Source organism: Mixophyes fleayi, chromosome 8 (genome assembly GCF_038048845.1).
Source record: "Mixophyes fleayi isolate aMixFle1 chromosome 8, aMixFle1.hap1, whole genome shotgun sequence".
In the NCBI taxonomy this organism is placed as follows: domain Eukaryota; kingdom Metazoa; phylum Chordata; class Amphibia; order Anura; family Limnodynastidae; genus Mixophyes; species Mixophyes fleayi.
The window spans coordinates 142,025,553-142,049,702 of record NC_134409.1 but is presented as its reverse complement, the minus strand read 5'-3'; the positions used below and the strand labels follow the sequence as shown (position 1 = coordinate 142,049,702).

At 40.6% G+C, this 24,150-nt stretch overlaps 1 long non-coding RNA gene across 1 annotated transcript in view; it reads right to left on the bottom strand.

Moving 5' to 3' along the window:
- The window catches only part of LOC142100226 (uncharacterized), a 401,704-nt gene that overhangs the window by 93,906 nt on the left and 283,648 nt on the right, over positions 1 to 24,150 (bottom strand). The gene's annotated exons all lie outside the window — the stretch shown is intronic.

The following is a 24,150-nucleotide window of genomic DNA, read 5'->3' as shown; positions in this document are numbered from 1 at the left end:
ATTAGATATAGCTGTCAATTGGTGATTTGCAGTAATCGCTCCTTAATAGATTTACCCCTAACTGTCATTTTGTAGAATATACTAAATAACTGATAACTACAATCTGATTGGTTGCTATAGGCAACATCTCCACTTTTTCAGAGCCGCAGATTGATACATTTACCCCTGATATTTCCTTTGTTTTCTACTCTCATGTTTTCATTAATGATTACATTTTCTATTTCATTCACTATTTCTTTAAGCTCTGACATTAACATTTAAATCATTTTTATAATTAGAAAATATAATTTAATGAATAAAATGTTTGTTTCCCTCCAAAATTAATTAATTACATTTTTGAGACAAATAAGTAAGAGTTTCACGTCAGGCTCAGACTAAACATGTTACATTCATTTCTACATTTTAAATATGGAAATATTTTTGAAGCAAAAAAGCAAAACATTACTACAACATAAATTAGGTTGTACTTACCTGGTGTGTTTGAAGCATACTGTGAAAATAGGTACAAAAAAACAATACTAGATGCAATCAGAAAAATGAAAAAAAGATTCTTTGACGGCATTATGATCTTGTGTTAAATTACAGGAGGTCTGAGCTGGATCCACCTGTCTATGACAGTGGTGGAGTAATATGTCTCTTATCTGACTACCGTGCGAGCAGAATGTTATAAAGACCAGAGAGTTACTCGTACACACCCTATTGTTTGTGGTGATGGAGGACGGACGTGTGCGGAAGAAATAATAATATTCTATATAATGAGGTAAATTCCAGTTGTTATATCTAGGAATCATGTAGTTGGTGCATTGTGAATGGAGCTGTTATGTTATGAATACATTAGTATGAATTGTGTAGGTTCTACAGATGTGTGCGCAGGGTAAACTGGGACAGAAATAGATACATAATCATGATGTGTTTATATTTATTTGGCCAAAACTTGAGATGAGTGGTTCAGATTTGGAGAAACCCAACAGATCCGAATTTTGGGGAACAAAGTTGAACCGATAGAGAAACAGACTGAATGTAACATTTTTTTTTAAGAACCAAGGGCCTGATTCATTAAGGATCTTAACTTGAGAAATTTCTTATTTCAGTCTCCTGGACAAAACCATGTTACAATGCAAGGGGTGCAAATTAGGTTTCTGTTTTGCACATAAGTTAAATACTGACTGTTTTTCATGAAAATTTTCTTAACGATTTGGAAATGTGAGAATGAGTAGTAATGATGATGATTTAGATATAGATATTGGAGATGCTACTTTGGCTCTTTTGTGCAAGAGGATGAGGGGAATAATTGTGGATATGAAAATGAATGTGTTGTATTTGCACAATATAATTAGGAGGATGATGACTGTGTTGAAGTCACCAGTGGTACCACCTCATGCCCATGATAAGCGCGTTATCATGCCAGGGCATAAGACCGAAAAAAAGCACCAATTCTGTTTGGAAATATTGTTATCTCGACCCAGACAACTTGTGTTAAGGCTCTGCAGCCTTTGTGATGCCACAATACGTAGAGGTAGGGGCATTAACTATACGTACAGGTAGGGGCATTAACCATACGTAGAGGGAGGGGCATTAACTATACGTACAGGTAGGGGCATTAACCAAACGTAGAGGGAGGGACATTAACCATATGTAGAGGGAGGGGCATTAACCAAACGTAGAGGTAGGGGCATTAACCATATGTAGAGGTAGGGGCATTAACCATACGTAGAGGTAGGGGCATTAACCATACGTAGAGGGAGGGGCATTAACCAAATGTAGAGGTAGGGGCATTAACCATACGTAGAGGTAGGGGCATTAACCATACGTAGAGGGAGGGGCATTAACCAAACGTAGAGGTAGGGGCATTAACCATAAGTAGAGGTAGGGGCATTAACCATATGTAGAGGTAGGGGCATTAACCATACGTAGAGGGAGGGGCATTAACCAAACGTAGAGGTAGGGGCATTAACCATACGTAGAGGTAGGGGCATTAACCATACGTAGAGGGAGGGGCATTAACCAAACGTAGAGGTAGGGGCATTAACCATATGTAGAGGTAGGGGCATTAACCATACGTAGAGGTAGGGGCATTAACCATATGTAGAGGTAGGGGCATTAACCATATGTAGAGGTAGGGGCATTAACCATACGTAGAGGTAGGGGCATTAACCATACGTAGAGGTAGGGGCATTAACCATATGAAGAGGGAGGGGCATTAACCATACGTAGAGGTAGGGGCATTAACCATACGTAGAGGTAGGGGAATTAACCATATGAAGAGGGAGGGGCATTAACCATACGTAGAGGTAGGGGCATTAACCATACGTAGAGGTAGGGGCATTAACCATATGTAGAGGTAGGGGCATTAACCATACGTAGAGGTAGGGGCATTAACCATATGAAGAGGGAGGGGCATTAACCATACGTAGAGGTAGGGGCATTAACCATATGTAGAGGTAGGGGCATTAACCATACGTAGAGGTAGGGGCATTAACCATATGAAGAGGGAGGGGCATTAACCATACGTAGAGGTAGGGGCATTAACCATATGAAGAGGGAGGGGCATTAACCATCTGGGCACCTCCTCCCTGTTACCTCATTTGCAGCAAATTCATTAAAGTAGTTTTTAAAACAAATTGAAAATTGTGTATAGCAGCCGGCAGCTCAGCCTCAGGTAGCAGCAGAACAGACAGACATATCATACAATCCTCATCGGCATCAACACCTTCATCATCACCCTCCTCACTATCAGTATGTAGTTCAGCATCCAATTCAAACAAACCAATGTAATCCCTGATTCCCAAGAGGCATCCTTGGACTCTACGGCTGCTGAGGGTGATACTTCTATACAGAAGAGTAATCATAGCTTTAATCAATTGTCTGTGAAGCGTTTGCAAGTGGAACCAAGTATGGCAGTCAGCGGATCATTAACGCCATGACAGATATGTTAGGATTGGATGTGTATCTAATTTCCGCCATCAACAAATTAGGTTTTAGCCAATTAGTTAAGGTCATGTGTCCACACTACCAAATTCTATCTCGATTCCAAAAAGTCATTCAGTCCCTAGAAAATGTAATTTTACTGACTGTCCATTTAACTACAGATATGTGGACAAGTAGCAAAGGTCAAACAAAAGACTGCATGACTGTGACAGCCACTGGGTAGGTATATCGCCAACAGCAGCAGCAGCGCTGGCAGCTTCATCATCATCCATCATCCATCCTAGTAGAGCTAGCACACAATGCCAGGACATTCACAGGAAAGCCGCTCTGTGTATTGCTGGTTTCACTAAGACACATATCGCTGTCAATCTGTTGGAATAACTCAGTCATAGCAAAATGTCTGACCCCACTAAGACTCTCCTCAGGAATCCTCATGGCTGATAATGGAGTGAACATTACGACTTGGTGACTCTCAACACGTACATGGTTTGCATATGCAATAAGCTTGTTGGTGTAGAATTTGGTAAATAATTAGAGATTGGTGCAGGAGATGCTGTCTGTGGCCTATAACATTTCAGCATTCAGCGACAGCATGCAGAACATTGCAGCCTGACCTTTCTCACCACCAACTGAAACAAGAGGGAGTAACGAGGTGGAATCCACACTTTATGTACAAAGCTGTGTAAGTGTTTGTGCCGCTACAGTCACTAATTGTAGCCAGACAGCTCGCTGCAGCTTTTGGCCAAAATTGGTGAAAATTTTGACAGTTGTGAAGAGGTCATTAGAAAAAGACTAGAAATGAATGGAAATTAATGTTACTGCTGTAAACAGTAGTGTAGGAACAAGAACGCATCAAAATCACATGATTTATCCTATTTTTCACAATTTGTAATTAAATCCAGATCCAAAATCAAAACCAAAACACGGAGTCTGTGCACATCTCTAACAAAATCACCATTTTTCAACATGTTTTTAGATCCTAGCGATAGAGTACTGGGCTTATCATCATGATCATATTAAATACCGCATAGTATTGTCAGGGCAGATACTACTAGATATTATATGTAGCAATATGACGGATGTCACATCTGTGAACGCTGTGTACAATATATGGAATTGTCATTCCTGAAGAGGGGAATATCCATGTTATATATTACATTTAATATATTAAAATTTAGTTTATTAAATTATATGTCCTTAATAACTCTCTCTGAGATGGTTTTATGCAGAGATATAGACAGGAATTGACAACATTTATTGTTGGTTAGTCTATAAAATGACTTAGATGAAAATGTATTAATATAGTTGTAATAATTTAATATCATATTCTAGAAATGTAACATTGTTTTAGCAGAAATTTAAAGTCAAGAAAGATTAAATGTATGTAATTGGCTGGATGGATGTTGTTTACATGTACACACACTCATATTTGTAGAATCAAAAGTAAAGTGAAATCTTTTAACATTGCACAAAACAGCTAAGGAAAGTTGTATGCTAAAATTTTATATATACAAACATGTTTTGTATGCAACATTTTTAGTGAAATATTTGGTTAAAATAAGATATTCAACAGTGAAAAAACTGATTAAAATGTTTTTTTTATAACAACCTCTGAGCTCAGCTCTTACATCTCCTCTGTGACCCAGGAATATATGTGATTATTATTACCGGATGCCACAAAACAAAATTTTTAGCAGTCAAGTGTATTATAATATGAAACAAATGAATAGAAGTGATTGATAATAACTAGTATGCAGTATAGTAATGGCGAAGGTGCACAATGACCACTGGCTGGGAAGGAAGGAAACACAACAATATAGGAGCAGACACTAACAATAGCTATTTATGGAGGGGGTCAGATGTTATGATGCTAAAGACTTGATTACAAAGAGTGGTATTGATTAGTAAGGAGTAAGTGTGTATAATGGTTAACGACAATACTAGCTGGGGAAAAACTGGCTGAGAGTAAACACAACAAAATAAAACACATCAAATGATAAAAGGGGCAGACTAAGTAAATAGATCTTTTAGGAGTAGTTGGTGCTTTGGATATAACTGTATAGACTCGATGGCAGGTACGGAAACATGTCCCCGGTACAGAGTAGGATCTTACCCCGATGACTTTCCTGCCCCATCAGAGTTTCTCCCCAACGCGTTTCATCCACTATGGACTTTTTCAAGGTTGTGAGTGTATAGAAGAGAGGGCTTTAAATAGCGATCTCTAATGGAAATATTTAAATACCTTTATAGACACAGCGGCAATATAGCAATTCATTGTATTGCAAATCAATGGTTCTTTTAAAAAAATTAAATGGAATAAAAGAAATGTATAAAAGATGTTAATAATTAAAACACCCTGCTAAAAAAATCTATAGCTTCAAGCATTTACCGTCTTCATATATTTACAGACAAGGGTGTTAATTTTTAACTTAATACGAGAGTCTAAACTTTTTATAACCAATATCCATTCTCAGTAAAGTCCTCAGTATTGTGACTGCTTGTGTAACCATGATCTGCGTTGCTCTTACTGTGAGTCAGCTGCTCAGGGAGTTTGTTATTAAATGACAGTTGCTGACATCCCCTTGTTACTGGCTGCCGTCTTCTTCCATTATAGTTATATAGGGCCCCTTATCTCGCAGATAACCCGGATGGTATCGCTGGACTGTTTGACACAGATCTGCTGGGGGGTATTTACATATTGAATGTTTATAAGACTCTTTTATTGTATGATGACAGTTTGGTGCAGGTGACACTTGGCAAATATTGAGCAACAATAAAATCTCCTTACAGAGTCCTGACAGAGTATTATATACTGGATTATATATATATAAGATAAAAAAGAAAAAGAAAAGGAAGCGCCACTCATAGCTATTTATGGCACTACTTTCTCTTTTTGATCTTAGGTCTTCTCCTCTCTGGATACCTCCCTCTCATCCCTCAAGAACTGCCAAACTTATATAGACACAGGAATGGATATTACAACTGGGGTGGCAATAGATCTGCTTCAGACAGACTGTGACACGGAATATGTGGGCAGCATGGAATCGGTCATGTTAGAATACGCTGCATTGAACAGAGATTTCAACCAATATACAGATGCAGTTAAGGAGACCGTACTTAAATTAAAACATGACCCACCGGATGAGATCCCAGATGTAAGAGAGCTTGTACACAAGAGATACACTGCGCTTCAGAAGAATAATACAGAGGAGGACCTGAGGCAGAACAATAAATATGTCCAGTTTAAAGGACAGTTAAGAGATCTGAGAAAACAAATGGGTCACCGGCCCCTGCAGACGAAGATTTGGAAGATGAAGAAGAGGAGATCGCCGTCAATGTGACTGGAGGGTTTTAAGACATTAAGGCTCGGTACTCGGATCTCCGATGCTCGGGTGGGCTCGATTTTCCAGAAACCGATCATCTCTAATATACATTTATAGTTTTTGGTTCACAATACTTTTTCTCCGCACCCTCCATCACCCACAGGTTGGGTGCCCTACTAGATTGGGAGTTAGGTGTTGTGGCTGCTTAGTCTCTACAGATCTACAGATGTGTCCTGGAAAGGAAGTCAATTGTCTCCATATACTTTCCATGTCTGAAGCTATTAAACATTAATTGTAGTTGTACAAGTCTCTTTACAGTACTTACAGGCATCACTATTTTGTTCAGCACATGATGACAACGTTGGTGCATTCTTAGCATAACAACTAAATGACACAATGTAATAAAATATGTATAAGAAATAAAATGTGTTACATTTATTATTGAGTATTGTTGTACAGTCATCAGTGCTGTGGTCAGACTATTGTGTTCAACTGCAATCGCCAAAACTCCACAGATGATTTATCAAATTATTTCTTTAGTTAGGTGGTTTTACGCACTACCAGCAAATCTTCTTTATATTTAGGATTTGCCACCTTTCCAATAGTTTTTCATTAATACCCTGACAAATTTAGCCAGGTTAAAATCAGGCAACCTATAATATAATTAGCAATAACATTTACTAGTAGGATAAACATATACTTATAGAAATAACATATACTAGTAGGATAAACATATACTTATAGAAATAACATATACTAGTAGGATAAACATATACTTATAGAAATAACATATACTAGTAGGATAAACATATACTTATAGAAATAACATATACTAGTAGGATAAACATATACTTATAGAAATAACATATACTAGTAGGATAAACATATACTTATAGAAATAACATATACTAGTAGGATAAACATATACTTATAGAAATAACATATACTAGTAGGATAAACATATACTTATAGAAATAACATATACTTACAGATAATAGACTTTTGTTTCCTCTGGGTGGGGCGACCAATGTTGTAAATCTAGACAATGTAATAGACAGGGTCTGTGTTAGATGAGTGTGAGAGGATTGTGTATGTGACTCTTGTTTGCCATCCTGACAATAAAACAGACGGTTGATACCAGAAATACTTTGTGAGAGTCATCTCAGAGGTGTCTTATATATAACAATTGCTGTTTATGGTTTACCTCCTATCTCTGATCATTTCTTCAGTGTCTCCCTTGGTACCTGCTCCCCTTCTGTCCCTCTGTCTCCAAGGCTCTGTTCTTGGTCCGTTACTTTCCTCTCTTGGTCAACTCATCTGGTCCTTAGACCTCCAATATCACCTCTATATTGATGACACTCTGATCTACTGTTCCTCCCCTAACCTCTTTCCCCCCCTCCTGTCCCGGGTGTCTGACTGTCTCTCTGCCATCTCCCCCTAGATAGCTGGATGTTACCTCAAGCTCCACTTATCCAAACTGAGCTTATCTTCTTTCCACCTCCTGCCCTGATCCCCATCTAGACCTTGACTATTCAGCAGTTTGCTGCCTGCCCTGAAGTCAGCCTGGATATTGGACCAGTCCTGATGTCCCCTGTCACAGCCTCTCCTCTGATCTCCATTAAGGCTGATGGTGTCGCCCTCTCCCCTGTTCCTCACGCATGCTGCCTGGGGGTCATCATTGAACACTCACATCCAGCTCCGTCCTCAGTCCTGTCACCTCCATCTTCACATCATTTCCAAGAACATTATATCCGTACAAAGAACTAAGGATCAAATAGAGTTTGAGGTTACTATAGGTTAAAAAATGGGCAGACTAGATGGGCCAAATTATCTGCCGGCAATTTCTATGTTTCTAAGACACTGCTCCCCACATTTGAAGCTCCCTGCCCCAACCAATTAGATTTGCCCCAGTCTCAAATCTTTCAAACACTCCCTTAAAACTCACCTTTTCACACTTGCCCCCCCGACTCCATCCTAAGACAAATACCTCCTCACGCTCCACCTGCCCCTGTCACCTCCATCATCTGTTTACATCTCTAATTCTCACAAGTTCAGTCTCTGCCTCCTGTCCCCTCGTCCTCTTTGTAATCTTCCCCTAGTTCTAGTGTTTTCTTATTTAGTTGCTTCCTCTATTGTCTCTTGTATTGGTTTTGACTGATTCTCTTGTCCCTTATTTATCTGTATTTCTATCTATTTATTTTTTGCTGATTGAGCGTTGCCACAGATTATGTTGTGCTATATAAATAAAGATGATGATGATGCAGAAAGAAAACAGTAAGAATGAAAGCTCTCCGGGACGTCACTCCCATGGTGTTCAAGTGGTAGTTTATTCTGATGTTTAGGCCTGAACAGGACCCTTTATCAGGTGATCCCTTGATGTCGTGTGGAAGGACGTCTGGAGTGTGTTTCCCTGGAGATTTGCAATCTTGATATTGATGGTAGTAGCTGGGGGTACGAGAATCTGAATGCGAGGAGGAATATCTGTCAGTAATGGAAGAAAAATGGTTGGCATTAAATGTGCAATTTCGGTGGCAAAGGAGGGGAAGAAAAGGCAGAAGGAGAATAGTAGCAGAGAGAAGGGGGAGATGTTATTGGAAGTCGTAAATAAAATTATTCAGAGAAATGCAGAAGCCAGAAGATGGTGGAGTGGGGGGACTAGAGGAGATGTCAGCAGGAAGGGTTGTAGCCAGGTGGAGAGATGGGCAGAGAGGCCTGAGAGGTGCCAGAGGAGGGGAATTACAGTGGTAAAGTAGGGGGTGAGGGTGAGCAGGGTGGGGGGTCAGAGACAAGGTGTTGAACCAGCCACAAACTACTTCTTGAGCGGTTAATCACAATTGGGACAAACATTTACCAGAATATCTTGAAATTTGATAACATTTGAGGCAGTTCGCACATCATTAAGCTGGATCTCACACCTGTACTTATTATATGTAATCTCAAACTGATACATTGTAATTGTCTATGAATGCGAACCTCAGTGAACGGTGAATCTCGAATTTCGAATACAGTGACTCAAATTTAAACAAATGTTAACTAAACCTGTTTATTAAAAGGAAATATCCACTGAGGTAACGTAACGTTCATAGTGTTTTGGGCTTAGTAAATAATATCTTACTGGGCAGACTCTGATGAAAATGTTTGGATTTCCTTTTAAATGTCCTCTTTATATTTTCTGTTTCTTATTTTAAAATACCATTTGAATGTTTTAGATTTGTGCAGTCTATCACATTCAGAGGATGAGCTTTTCAAACCATTTATTATCATTTAATGTTACATTATATCATTATATACAGTGGTGGAGGTGGGAGGTATACAGGGTGTGTCATACAGCCACTTCTACTGCTACATTGTATCACTATCACATTCCAGTCTCTTACATTATATATATATATATATACAGTGGTGGAGGTGGGAGGTATACAGTGTATATCATACCGCCACTTCTCCTACTACTGCTACACTGTATCACTATCACATTACATTTTTCCTACCATCACTTTACACGGTCCTCACACCGAAGGGCAGACTTGGTGAAATAAAACACCTTTATTGAATGAGAAATATTTATCATGCGTGCATAAGTGTCTGCAGTCTATTGATAATAGGTGTTTGCTGTTGCATTCGTGTCAGATTTTATGATATTTGTGTTATAGTTACTGCATTGGTGCATTCCAATGGTAGGAAGAGTTTATAGTGACATAGTTATCTGTTACCAGTTTAGCGAGCAGAGACGAGCTAAGACTCTATTACATCTAGTTTGGGTAAAGGTAACAGAACAGTGGGGCAGTCATGTGGCTGGTGCAGGGTAGTTGTTCATTTATTATTATTATTATTAATTTTTATTTATAGGGCGCCACAAAGTATCCGTAGCGCCGTACAAGGACAAACAATGGCACAGTACAAGGTGAAACAGCACAGTACAAGTAACAGTAAGCACTATAACTCTGGGGGCTCAGGCACAGCATGAAAGAGAGGGAGGGAGGGGAAAAGTGAGTACAGGCAGGTAACTATGGCCCAAGAGGGTGGGCACGGATGACAGGTTGAGAGTCACTGAGGGGAGTGGAGAGAAGCGAGAGGAGACAGAGGGCAGAGGGACTGAGAGGAGGTGAACTGAGTAGCTGGAGAGCGCAGTTAAAAGTGATGGAAACAGAAGGTAGGAGAGCCCTGCTCAAAGGAGCGAACAATCTAAAGGGAGGGGAAGACAGACAGACACATGGATGAGACGGAGAGACGAGAGGAAGGGGGAGAAGGGAAGAAGGGATGAGAAAGAGAGGTAGCCGACCGGTGGGAGTTTAGGCATGAGACTGGAAGGCTTTAAGGAAAAGGTGGGTTTTTAATGTTCGTTTGAAAGAGGACAGTCTGACATATAATAGATACGTCTGTGACATCATGGTAGGCAGAGAACGGGGACAACGACGGCGGAAGGAGAACCAGGTGGATCATCTGGGAGAAGACAACGAGGAAATGACTGTGCTGGGAAGTGGAGTATACTAGAAATAAATGAGTATTAACCCGTCTGTTTATTAGGCCTCACCTTATCCTCCTTCATTTCTGCTGCAATCGGCATTTGTTTGAGGAAACCTGTACGTTACGTCTGTTCTTTAATTAGACCTTCTGATGTGTGAGTGTTCAACACGTCTTACTTTCCTGTGTGTTAGAACCAGGTTGTAAACAGCAGGTGATGTGTGAAATTACAGATTAATGTAAATTTTGTTTAGTACAAATTGCATTTAAAATCCAAGTTTAAAGAACATCTCACATCCTGATGTTAATCTTTGAATGAAATATTTCAGACTTTTTGGGGTCTGGTTTACCCCCTGCCGGCTGTGTCCAAAACTGCATAAAAACGAGCTTCCACTTAGAATATTAGCTCCGTAATAATGTCCTTCATACACTTTGTTTTCATGTCTGCGTTTAATTTTCCTTCCTTCTATGTCCCTGTTTCCCTACTGTACGGCGCTGCGGAGCACTGTGGCACCTTACAAATCAACAATAATAATTATAATAATAGTAATAGACATCTCCACATTGGTTTAGATTTGTTTCAAACAGAGTAAAAGGAACTCGTTATATTACATCAGGAGCGAAAAATACTCTGAAGAGAAAAATAAAACCCTGACTCCCTTCTGTGCCTGCGGAAGGTGGACAACGGGTCCTAACCATCTATGATGATCCCTAATTAGGGAAACCATCTGTGTAATTTGCGTTCAATGCATACAAAAGATTCTGTGGTAGGGAATACTTCAAATAAATAACAGATTAGTGACAGAGAGAGCCAGGCTGGGAGGAGACACATAGAGAGACAGTCACGGTAAAGAGACAGTTGAATGGGCAGAGAGAGATAGAGACAGACTGGGAAGAGATACATAGAGAGACAGTCTAGGTAAGAGACAGGTTACTAGACAGAGAGATAGTGACAGGCTGGGAAGAGATGAACAGAGAGACAGTCAGTGAAATGAGACAGATTACTGGGCAAAGATAGAGACTGGCTGGGAATAGACACAGTCAGGAGAAAGAGACTGAGAGACAGTGACACATAGAGAATACATTAATAGAATAAAATATTAACACATTTGTTAAATGTAATTGTTCTATGGAGATGACTTGAAACATTTGTGTTAATACAGAAATGAATCTGCTATAGTAACTTTATTTCTCTTTCCTACCATTGGGGGACCCTGTGATACATTGGGGGTAGTAGGTGGTCTAGGAGTGAGATCCCCACTCTCCTCCCCTACTGCCCCTCCTGTCACAGCAAGCTCAGTGTTTAAGTGCCCTAGGAGATGGTGGGCGCTGCTATGGGCTCTGACAATACTTTATATAGCTTTAGTTTTTTGTCAAGTTTTTATTTTCTTCATCCTTTCTCTCCTTTACAAGGTGTCAGCGCAGGGACCCCGTTGAGACCCAGAGAGTGAATATCCTGTCAGGTTCCTTCCCTCCTGGGTCCCTGCGCAGGGGTGAGCAGTCTGTCAGTTCCCCTCACCCTCACACCATTGCTGGCAGTCAGGCTGTGTGCACCTTCCCTAGAGACGGGCCACAGCCAGCAGTTGGTGAGCTGTTAAGGGGTGGAAGTAGAGCTGTCAGCCTCGTCTCCTGACCCGCTGGACTCCCCCTAGCAACAAGCAGCGATACGGGGGCATCAGATCTGACCTAGACGCTCTCTGTGCAGCATGCGAGGCCAAGAGCGGTGAGCGGCGTACGCCCACCCAGGAGTCCACAGCCCTGGAGGAGCCGGTCTGGGTCAGATCGCTGACAGCATCCACAGAGGTACGTGAGTCTTCTCCTTCCTTGACTGCACTACACAAACAGTCTGCACATTCCTTGCTTGTGGCGGGAGGATCCTCCCTGACTGAATGCACCCACAGTCTGACACACTTACCGTCTCCCACAGAGGTAAGTGCATTATTCATGACTCCGGATTTTCACAACTCTTCACAGGAAGATTAGTTCAGAGAATTCTTCCTCCACACACAATGTGGATTACCTTATCCTAGAGATCAGACACTCGTTACACTTTGCAGAACCTGAGTGTGGGGATCCCGCTGCTTTCTCTCTCTCTAAGAGACCTAAGAAGAAGGTTGTTTGGTTTACGACCCCCCCACCCCCCTCCTTCAGCTGTTGGACATGGTGTCTCACGCTTGGCAGAAATCGAATAAAGAGCTTCAGATGCTGGGCAGATTCAGATCTCTCTACGCACTTCCGGCAGAGAAATCAGTTAAATTGGAGGGAACCCCTAAGGTGGGTCCCCCAGTGGCTCATTTGTCCACAACTTCAGTTATCCATACTCAAGGCAGAGTCTCTCTGCAGGACCCAACTGACAGGAAATGTGACATTATTCTCTGCTCAGCCTATGTAACTGCAGGGAGCTTGTTTAGACCCAACATGTCCACAGTCTGGGTTATTAAAGCCATTCAGAGCAGTTGGGTAAGGGTCTCCAGGATAATGTACCTAGAACCAAGCTTCTAACATTAGCAGAACACAACCAGAAGGCCTCCAATTATGTGGGTCAGGCGTCTATGGTTGCTGTGCCAGTCAACTCTAGGGTCTCGGGCCTCATCATAGTGGCCGGCCGCACCTTATGGTTACGCTCCTGGATGCAGATTCTAAGCGCACCTTAAAATCTTTGATGGTATCGCTCTTTAGGACCAAATTAGAATGGGTTATTGTTATAGTGGATATATTTTGAGGATATTTGCAGTCTCTGCATTGAGATTTAAAACACTCTTTCTCATCACTGTTCTCCATCCAGGACTAATCTTATTCCTCCCCCCATAAATAGGATATTATATTATACTGTAATCAGGGTCGTATTAAGGGAATGGAGGCCCCTGGGCTAAGGGGGCCTCCATTCCCCCGTGAGGCCGCCCGTCAGCCGCCCGCCATCCCCCCAGGCACTAACTTCCTTCTCCTGCAGTCCTTCCCCGGCTCAGTGAGAAGATGACGTGAGAGTGAGACTCACGAGATCTACTCAGTAAGGAGAGCGCCGGGGAAGGACTGCAGCATTGATCAGGCCGGGGGCGCCTCCGCCCCGCACCGATCAATAATGCTGCTGAGCACTTTCACGGGCCCCCTGCATGCCCGAGGTCTTTGGACTGTAGCCCAGTTAGACCTTGGGTTAATCCGGCCCTGACTGTAATATATTCTCTGTAACCTTCCAGCATCCCCCGATGTGACAATCAGACCGCTCTCCTACATTGTCCAGAATGTGATCAGAATTATTCTCGGGATCCTGGGTTGTTCATTACTCTGTTTCTTCGTTGTGACATCTGCGGTGAGTGAGAATTGTCCTGGTTCAGTTTATGTCACTTCTATATAATTATTACACTCATATTATATGTGAGCTCCTCCTTCAGAGAATGACATTGCCCAGGGAGATGTGGGTATTTCTGTTGCCCTTGGATATGACAACAAATAATATTTCTGTGCTTAGTATACAATGTAGCTACACGTCAGATCTCACCATAGGTTAGGGTGAAGAAAAGTAATGAATCTGCCTGGACAATACAATTCTCTAAAGTCGAGGTTTCCTTTAATATTTTTTTTCAATTCTGCAGGTTTTTCAGTGAAAGAGATGATCCATGTTCTGCAACTGATAGCAAACTCCCATTGTCCTATTGATTGTAAACTTATGAGCAGCGTCCTCTTACCTCTGTCTGTGTTACCCAGTATCGTTTTATTACTGTGTTTGTTGCCAATTGTAATGTGATGCTGAATATGCTGGTGATATATAACTAAATGTTATTATTAATAATAATAATAATAATAATAATAATAACAATAATAATGTATATTTCCTATCAAATATGGAATTTTCTTTAATCTCTCATTAAGACTATTCATCAATGTGTTGCGATAAGGCTGATTTTATATCGCTGCTTATCTATCAGTAAAATATCTCCGGGCAGCTGAGTGATACTCGGCAATACTGAGCTAAACTGAATGGTACTCAGTAATACTGAGCGGTACTGAGCGGTACTGAGTAATACTGATCAGTACTCAGGAATTCTCTGCTGCCTTGGCCCAGATCGCTAAGAGGTAATTCTCAGACTTGGGATTTCAGTTCCACTTATTGAACAAAATAATAACTACATTTTTTGTGTATAGAAAACATGCTGTATTTAAACAATAAAACATTATTTATTCAAATAATAATGATTTTTCTACTATTATTGACACTGATGACCCCCTGCTACCATCATGTAAAATAGAATTCCCCTAAGGCTGGTGTGATCCCCTTGATGTGTAATATGAAACCCTATCACTGGCGAGAAGCCCAAGATGAACCTCCCCTCTGTACCATGGACATCGGCAGACGGGAACACGTAGATACGGACTTCTTTCATACAAGTGAGGTCTTGGAGCCTGCACGGTAGCTGGGATTCACTGCCCGGAGATATATGCTACATAAAGAAAAGGTAAAGGGGCAGATTAAGTAAGACAATATACCCCTGAGGAGGTCCTTATAGACACTGAGACGGGTAGGTATCATCTAAAGATGTTTTTAGTGTGTCTGGTGTACACAGTATCCATGATTGTAGGAGGTCGGAGTTTATAAGAACTTAGACATTAGTATTCCAGGTAAACTTACCACTGACATAAGTGGTCATCTTTAGTAGTACGTATTTGCGTTAAAACCACAGACCTCAAATGTGCAAAGTATAAATTGCGCACTGATGTGTTACCATACATACAACTCATAGTAAACACACAAATGCGTCCACCAGAAGCTGTAATTGTATAATGATGCAGCAGCATAACCGCGAGACCATAGTCAACTGGATGATGATAAAGGAGTTTTAATGTGTAAAAATGCCCCCCCCCCCTCCCATATTCTGGGCTGGTAGCGGCAATGGTGGGGGGTGAACAGAGTCCCCTCAACGACCATTATCAGCACTTGGGGATGAGAGGCTGGTGACAGCGTGGGGTCCCCCGGTCATAATGTCACACAGCCCCATGACTGGCGCACCTCTACTGCTCCTGCGCAGTAGCACATGCGGTGGCATAAACGTCATAGTTATACTGGCGCTTGCAGAACTACAAGTGCCAGCATACTTATGGCTGCCAGTGCATATTGTAGTGCCTCATAGAAAAATGGTGTAAAATAAATCACACACACACACTATATAAAAATCCTTTATTTAAAATAAACAATCTCACAATCCCTCTCCCCAATCTAATATATAAAAGAGAAAATTTGTCCTTCTGTCCTTCTGTCTGTCTTTCTATACAAATCCACATTTTTCAAGCGAAGATTATGAAATTTTGCATACGAGTGTATTAAAACATGACGGAGGCAACTAAAAAAAATTAAAATTGAAATTCATTACGGGGTGGGGGTGGCGAGGGGGGTAACACCTAAAAATCATCGAAAACGACCATAACTCTAGAATGTCTGGAACAATTTACACCAAACCTGGTACACATATGACTTACAGTCTGACAACAAATATTGTGGGGGCAAGACACCCCTAGCACTCCTAAGGGTGGGGGTGGCGAGGGGGGTAACACCTAAAAATCATCCAAAACGACCATAACTCTGGAATGTCTGGAACAATGTCTTGGAAGAAGTTCCAAAAAAAAGAGGAAATATATTTATTCTGGATGCACCCGGAGGAACAGGTAAGACGTTTCTCATCAAGTTGTTACCTGCTAAAATTCGAGTACATTCCAAGATAGCTATTGCTGTGGCCTCTTCTGGAATTGCTGCAACTTTGCTCCCTGGTGGAAGAACAGCACATTCAGCTTTCAAGTTACCGCTTAATCTGGCCCGAAGTGAAACTCCCGTCTGCAATATCACTAAACAAACAGAAAAAGCTCAGATTCTGCAGCAATGTCAGGTCATTGCATGGGATGAATGCACCATGTCACACAAAAATGCTTTACAGGCCCTCAATCAAACACTTCAATTTTTAAGACGCAATGATTTACTAATGGGTGGAGTCACTGTTGTATTGGCTGGAGATTTTCGACAAACATTGCCGGTCATTCCAAAAGGAACAATGGCGGATGAAATTAATGCATGCCTTAAATCATCACATCTTTGGAGGAATGTTCGCACTTTGCGACTAACCACAAATATGAGAGTTTCTCTGCATGGCAACACAATGGCCGGTCAGTTTGCTCATCATTATGTTTAATATTTAGATTGATTTTTGTAAATAAACATTCTTTAAATCCCGGGCAACGCCAGGTATTCTGCTAGTTTATTATAAATCCTAATTCCCAATGGATCCTCTCCTCTTTATTTTGCGTTTTAATCCAAAGGAAAAATAAAAAACAAATGTACACAGCTGAACTGCTCCTTGCTGAGCTCTGACGTGAACGACAGGCCATGCACTCCAAAACAGAGCGGCTTCATTCTGATTGGTCAGAGCATGAGAAAGCTGCTCTGATTGGTTAGTTGCAGTTAGATCCCAGGTGGGGACAGAGTGAACTTCATTGTACTAATGAGACTTATTGATATATTTTTATTTTTTTATTTTTTTATAAACAGTTTTTATTGAGGTATACAATATCACATATACAATTGAATGCATTATGAAATAAATACATATTTTCACATTTTTTCAAACAATTCAATAAGTCATTAACATGCCCCATCTCCCATTCTCAAATAATCCATCTTGTCTAGGACTTAACCATTAGAAGGTGGAGATAAGTCAATCGGAGGGTCCGCTGAGACCATTCTTAACCCGTACCACTCAGTATTGTGGAAGCTATTCCAAAGTTGTGTACGTGTGATACGGGGTAAGAGAGTTATAAAGCTCTCCCATGCGTCAAAGAATTGCTTTACTCTAACCTCTTTCTGCAAAGACGTCTCTATCCAATCCATTCGGAATATGTGATAGAGCTTTTCTTTAAAAAGGGAAAACATAGGAGGGGAATCCTGGGCCCAGACCTGGAGTATGCTCTTCCTGGCCGCAGCAGAAACTGCTAATAGTAGTTTATTGCATCCTTTACTAACTTTGCAAGTATTTGGAAGTATTCCGAATATCGCCCATTCCGGAGATAGAGGCGCATAATTTACCAGGTGTGTATTAGAGAATCTCCAAATCTGGGTCCAGAATCGTTTAATTGGGGGACACTCCCAAAAACAGTGTGTCAAATCCGCTCTCGGAGACCCACATTTCGGACAACAGTGTGATTCTGATAGACCTATCTGAAATCGACGAGATGGAGACAGATATGCCATATGATAGATATTTAGGAACATTTCTGTGTAGGTCATGGCCGGTAATATTTTAATGGAATTGGTCAGTGCCTTTAAAAGAACCTCTGGTGTCAGGTGAGGAAATTGTTCCTGCCACAATGAAAGGCCAGTTATTGATATATTTTAAAGATTGTCAAAGTCATTTTTGGATGAAGCTAATATATTAGTAAGAAATATATTTATACTCTGTTTTGTTTGTTTGATTTAATATTTTTTGTCAATTGGATCCTTGCATGTGAGCAGCAGTGGAAGAGTTGACTTGAAGACCAGATGTTTCTATCACTAGTGGACAAAGACATTCCAAGTTTCTTAAAGAAAACCCATTGCAGACAAGGGATCCTGATGGACCAAGAAACGCCTAAATGCTGCCTCAACCATTTACAATATGACCTTTGTGAATTGTAAAACTACCTACTTTGTTACTGAAACAAATAACTGCTTCATTTCTAGGGGCAGAATATCAAAGATTGAAATTTGGGTGAAATTATCACATCATATGATTTTATTTTGTAAATAAACCATTATACTTTACTTCTTAAAGTTTGTTTGCTGTAGAAACTGAATTATTGCTTTAACAAGATCTCTCATACCAATATGCAAATGTTATTTCTATGAGCAATTTTCTTTGGCCTTGATTGAAGCTAATATTAAATTATTTTTCCATAATTCTTAGAGGAAGATTTAATTACAAGTGGTGCCCTGTGGGAACAGAAGGGTTAATGCGTGCAGTACCGGCAATTATGGTGCTGACATCTGAGTGGGCTTGGTACTGGGATGTCCTACGCTGGTTATAGATACTTGTACCTGTGTGATAACCTGTATTTTAACTTAAAAAAAATATTTATTTTAATTTGACCTTTGTGTCTGTTGTTTTTCCTTCTTACTATCAATATTTTATGACTGTAACATGAACTCACAAATAAATCAGAGCAAAATTATGATGGGACCCTCTATGACCCATAATAAAGTTATACCCCCACAATGTGCTCCCTCCCCAGGGACTGTCCAATAGGACAGAGATCTTATTGCATTAGTACCAATCTGGACTATTAATCATATATAAAGTCATTTTATTCTATTTATCTTCCAAATCACATAGCTGGATACATTTGTTATGAAGCCCTAATAAGTCTGTACTTTAAGGCACATTTATTTCTCTGGGACAGAGCCCCCTGTGCTTCCAGACCCCATGGACTATATGGCTATAATTACACTCTTGTCTACTTTTATCCAGTTACCTGCTGGTATATACTTATATGTTTACTTCTGTTATAATGGGGACACTGCTGAAACATATTTATATGGGATGTGCTGATATAACCTTACATCTTCTGGTATACGGCCATGGGCAGTGCTGACATAACATGGGCAGTACTGATATAACATGGGCAGTACTGGTATAACATGGGCAGTGCTGATACAACATGGGCAGTGCTGGTATAATATGGGCAGTGCTGGTATAATATGGGCAGTGCTGATATAACATGGGCAGTGCTGGTATAACATGGGCAGTGCTGGTATAACATGGGCAGTACTGGTATAACATGGGCAGTGCTGGTATAATATGGTCACTGCCAGTATAACTGTGCATCTTCTGGTGTATATACTGATATGGCAGTGCTGGTACAACATGGGCACCTGCTGGTATATACTTATGGGCAGTGCTGGTTTCTGCTGGTATAACCAGGGCATCTGTTGGTAGATATTGATATATTGATATGGTCACATTTGGTAGAATTTGGATTTTGTGTGCTCTTTTTAAGTGCATGGGAGGCTCGTCTCCGGCCCCAGCCATTAGAGAAACTGCACATGATGGGAAGTGATTACTTCTGAAGTACGGAGCCTATGAGGGCCACAAGAGGGGGACATATAGTGCTGTCAGCCTGGGGCACATTCAGCCACTATTGTCTGTAGCTCACAAGTAAAGTGATAATCCTCTTCAAAAGGCATCAGGAAATACAAGTATAATGGTGGGGGAGGAGGGTCTCCTTACATAAGCCGTACAATTTGCATAGTAATTAATTACAAAGTTGCATAAAATAAAATGCTGGAAAACAAATACCAGCAGCAACATAAGGGGCTTCCAGCAGCAGGACTCCCTGGTGATGGCCCTTATTGTGTCTTTGGGAGTGGCTGATAGAATGTATGACGCATAGACGGAGCAAAAACACAGGGGACAAAACAGCAAATTGTTGTTACTTAAACAGAAATACATTTTTTTGAGGACTATTGATGTGACTATAAATAGATAGGACAAAACATGATGGTAAAAGGGAAAATGATCATTATCATATTACAAGTAAATTCAACCAATGTTATTCTTATTTCAGTCACGTAACGCAACTATTTAACACTGAATAAATTAGAATATATAATAATAAATAACAAGTACACAGCAACTTGTACCCTACTTCCTGAGGCTAACTCTAACATGCCACTTTATCCATGGTTCCCCAAATGTGTCTGGTCCTGCTGCTCACTCCTCTACTTGGGGTTCCCAACCCCTCTTCTGTCATAAAGCTACTGCTACCCTGCCAGCTTGGCACCCTTCATGTACAGGGCAATAGCTGGGCGTTCGGTACCCTGGATTGTCTTTGTTAGATGCGGCATCTCTGTGTGTGTGAAGGTTTTTAGTATATTACACGGACCAGATACCTAAAGATGCGTTCTCTGCAGACATGCAACATAGAGACCCAAAAAGGGGTCCTAGTAAATTTATAGCACAAAACCCGAAGACCGCCAGCTCTGAGGTGGTGAGGTCTGAGGTACGTTTCCTTTTGCATAGTGGAGACGGCGGCGTGCCCTTCACCACAGCACGAAACACCCCTATAATGTATTACACATCTAGCAGGAGTTCCCAGGTTCAAGTAAGAGAGAAAGATGGAAACAACCCCCTAAGGTATTCATCTAGGGGTATTTTACATTTTTAGCTATTTATTTATGTAAATTTTAAATATGTGGGAAGTTCGTTGTCAATAAATCCAGTGATTGATCTACATGTAGTTTTCACTGAATTTTATTTCAAAAGTCCAAATTGAAAATTCAACACCCTAATATATTCATCCATGACAGTCTAGAAATGTTGAGTAGTTTTTTTCAATATTAATTGATACATTATTATGCAGTATCTTAATGTCTGATATGCTATTCATAGAGGGACATTTCTAATGGATACATCATCTGTCAGAGTCCCATAAAGATAGAAGGGCGGGGAGCAGCTCTGGTGATTACTGTACGGTCAGACTAGAGTCACATTGTGGTGAAACATAGATCAAGCGCTTATTAAACCTTTATTAGAATATAGAAAATTGCACTTACAAGTGCTGGTTTTAAAGCATGAAACAAAGGGTTAACCCACTATCGGTGTCCTCCCTACAACGCGTTTCAGTGGGGTCTGTTTCTATCGACATTTAGAGAACACACAACTGACTCTGAACAGCTAAAGAGCTAAAACTCTGCCCTCCCAGGAAGTCCAATTAAAAACTAAATACACAAATATCTTTTATTTTTTCGTGGGTATTGTCTCCATATATCTTTTCCATGTACTTATCCCTGAATATGACTCTTTATTGCTACCTCTAAAAAGCCTGCAAATTTACTAATTGCTTCACTGATGTATATTTTTGGAGGTGCACAGATCCCCAGGATAGTTTATTAGGGGTACGATAAAAGGAATAAGAATATTGATACTTGCTGACCATTATTTTTCCTGTTACTTTGGAAAATGGTCTGAAAATATATATTTTATGTACAGGTCTGGGGTAGAGATTTTCACTGACCCCCGTGTTTTGGTTTTGGTTTTGGATCTGTATTAACTTCATGTTGTTGTTGCAAGATGGAATTGTCCTTGGGCCCTCCCACCCACCCTTATGTTAAATATTAAAAAGGACATGTACAGTTTAACAAACCAAGCACTTCAGCGACAATGAGAGACACTTATGTGGCTGAGGTGCTTGGTTTGTTTGGACCCTACAATACAAGCTACCAATGGCCTTAAGGCAGCTAAGTTAATGGTGGTGTTAATGAACTGTAAGACTGCAGTGAGCTGGCTGGTTACTAATCGACAGAGCAACAGCACAAACACACAGCAGTTCATAGCACATCTAGGAAACATTGACACACAGCAGTGGCAGAGAAGAAAAGTGGTGCAAGATTTTAATTGTCCTTGGGACCTCCCACCCACCCTTAAGTCGGATTGAAATAATATGATTGATGGGCAGCAGAATAGAGAAGGTTATAAAGTCGACAATATAATGACATTGACAGTATTATTAGAACAACAATTGAAATGTAGACAGTATTTATTAGGTTGACAATTGAAATGTAGAAAGTATTATCCCTAACTCTGTCCCTGTCCCTATCCCTATGTCTGTCACTAGACATGTTCCAATCCCTTTCCCCTGTACCTAACCCTGTCCTTATCCCTGGCCCTATGCCTAGGTTTGTCCATAACCATATCCCTAGCACTATAATAATATTGTCCACATTTGAATAGTCTATCTAATCATACTGTCCAACTTGTGATTTGGCGACCTAATACTACTGTTGACACCTGAATTGTCGATTGTTACACAAGCTGATAGACCAAGGGCTAAATGTCAAACAGTGTAAGATGGAATTGTCCTTGGAAATATGTTAAAATGGACATGTACAGTTTAACAAACCAAGCACTTCAACGCAAGGACTGCCACTTTTGTGGCTGAGGTGCTTGGTTTGTTTGGGCCCCGACAAAACAAGCTACCAATGGACTTAAGGCAGATAAGCTATCAGTGCTGTCAATGAACTCTACAGTGGCAAGATGTTGTTGTCATAATCCTCAGCCTCTTCCTCACCCTCATAAGTGCGTGCATCATCCTCACACAATATTAATTCATCCCCACTGTAATCCACCATTACAGAAGTCTCTGTACTTTGATGTAACCGGCGGGAAAGGCCTTCCTCGTGGAATTGGTAGTTCATTTTGATGAACATCATCACATTTTAAGGAAGTAGCCTCCTCCACTGATCGCTGACAAGGTTTTCAGCTGTGCTGAAAACTCTCTCTGAGTACACACTGGAGGGTGGGCAGCTTAGGCAGTGCAAAGCGAGTTTGTACATGGGTCTTTAAAATGTCTTTTATTTCCTCCCAGTATGTAAAGGGACTGTCTGACATGTCTATATGTACACTGTTATTAAAATAATCCTCCACCATTCTTTGAATGTTGATAGTAGGATCAGGTAGAGTTACGGCAGAGGTGTCACGATTTTTGGGAAATACTTTTGGGCCAGACCAGATGTCAAAATGCTGTGCTGAGTCATCTGCCTCATCCCTGGGATTCTTGGAAAAGCTACGTTTTTTCCTAGCAGCAGTTGCCTGAGAAACTGAAGGAGGAGACATCGTCGTGTCATGTACCACTTGAGCTGCCAGCTTGCTTACCAGGAGCTCAATGCATCGATTGAGATGTGGGTCAGTTGAAAATAAAGAGAAGACATAGCTCTTCAACCTAGGATCAAGCACAGTCGCCAAAATGTAGCTATCCGATTTCAAGATGTTGATAACTCTTGGATCCTGGCAAAGCGAATAAAGTACTTGCTCTACAAGTCCGACATAGCGTAATTTCTTTGTTTCATCTCCTCCTTCAGTTTCTCTAGATGCTTTTCCAAAAGTCTAGGAAATCACTTTGCTCAAGCTAGCAGTGTCTGAACTCACTTCACAGGTGACTACTTCAAATGGTTTCAGCACCTTGCACAACATGGAAAGTATTCTCCACTATGCTGGACTAAAGTACATTACCCCGTGTGACTGGATCACTTGAAAATAACTTATGGTATAAATTTATTTAAAGGAAATAGTGCAGGGGGCACTATTTATTTATTTGCAATGTACTGATTTTACTATATCATGTGGCACTTTGTAGAGGAATGGCATTCATCCCAGAGATTGTAAGCTTGCGAGCAGGGCCTTCTCAGCTCTTTGTATGTTTTACCCAGTTTGTTTATTTCTTTACTGTGTTTGTCCCCAATTGTACAGCGCTACGGAATATGTTGGCGCTATATAAATAAATTATGATGATGATTTCTGAGGTATTCATTTCTGATGCAATAAGCATTTGTTGAGGAGGTCTTTTGTGTATTTTGGTAGAGGAAATGTCTTGTTTGGGGTTTTTAATTTTGCTGGATGAAATCTCCAATTAGGCATATGTGAGGACG